This window comes from Miniopterus natalensis, chromosome 1, assembly GCF_054644295.1.
Source record: "Miniopterus natalensis isolate mMinNat1 chromosome 1, mMinNat1.hap1, whole genome shotgun sequence".
In the NCBI taxonomy this organism is placed as follows: domain Eukaryota; kingdom Metazoa; phylum Chordata; class Mammalia; order Chiroptera; family Miniopteridae; genus Miniopterus; species Miniopterus natalensis.
In genome coordinates, this window is record NC_142081.1 from 130,515,672 (window position 1) to 130,516,107 (window position 436).

A 436-nucleotide genomic window follows, 5' to 3' on the forward strand; every position below is an offset into this window, starting at 1 on the left:
CCTCCTCTCCGGCTCCGCTGGGATGCCCAGCGCTCCGCCGGGGCTTTTATGAGTCCGGCCGGCTACGACGCACACGTCAGCCTCGGGGCGGGAACGCATTCTTCGGGTTCCAGCCTCTTCTCACGTGGGGAGCGGGCGGGGAAGGGCGGTGAGCAAGCCAGAAGGCTGCCGGCTGTTGCCCCCTGCAGGCTAGCGTCAGTAGTGCGCCCTGCTCCTGCGGATAACACCCCAAACCCAGTCTTCGCTTAAGATCCTAGGCTCCGTGAGCCTCCTCCTTTCATCCCCTCAAAACGACTGGCATGGCGTCCCAGAATAGTCACCTCAACTGTGCTGGGAGGAAAGGAGCCGTCCACTGGCCCGTGGACCCGCGTAGCTGAATCTCCAATAATGCCGGTTAAAATGCATCCTACTGATGGCCTCTCTGGGAGTGGGACCT